This window comes from Etheostoma spectabile, unplaced genomic scaffold, assembly GCF_008692095.1.
Source record: "Etheostoma spectabile isolate EspeVRDwgs_2016 unplaced genomic scaffold, UIUC_Espe_1.0 scaffold273, whole genome shotgun sequence".
NCBI lineage: Eukaryota > Metazoa > Chordata > Actinopteri > Perciformes > Percidae > Etheostoma > Etheostoma spectabile.
The window spans coordinates 141,308-141,988 of record NW_022605577.1 but is presented as its reverse complement, the minus strand read 5'-3'; positions in this window follow the sequence as shown (position 1 = coordinate 141,988).

The following is a 681-nucleotide window of genomic DNA, read 5'->3' as shown; positions in this document are numbered from 1 at the left end:
AAAAAATAACTGTAAAACTAAAGTTAATAATCTAGTGTTACGTAGTGTTGAAAACGTCACTAAAAGCGACAAACATTGAAAAAAGCTAAAGTCTAAAGTGTTGAAAAAAAGGACAAAAAAACATAAGAAAAAGTTAAAAACATCGATAAAAAGCATCAACAAAAGTGGTGATCATCAATTTTGACGGGAAGACAACACGAGGGTTAAATGAGGGAAAACAACAGATGATCTTTGGGTCACTAAATCATCTTGCAGATTCTCCTAAATTCGATTATGATGATGCATGCAAAAACAATATTTCACAGCAATAGTTTGCGTTTTGAGTCATACATAAACAGATGATGCACACGAAGAACGTATAAGATCGTTTCAAGTGGTAGCCATTGCTGCAATTCAGTAGGCTATAATAACCATTTTGTTATATTCATTAATGATAATACTCAATACATAAGCCCTGCCATGAAAATCTACGTTAAAGCCCTCATGTAACTGGCATCACAGTCATGATGTGAAAGGTGCAAATCGTGCTAATTAACATGGGGAGCGACTTCTAGCTCAATGCTCACTGGCAACGATCAATTCCACCTCATGAGGTGGCGTATGGAGAAGCTATGAAATATCACTGCAGTCAGACTTTATCACCATGCTTTGCCTAACTTCCTGGAACCGCGCTGCCTTTTT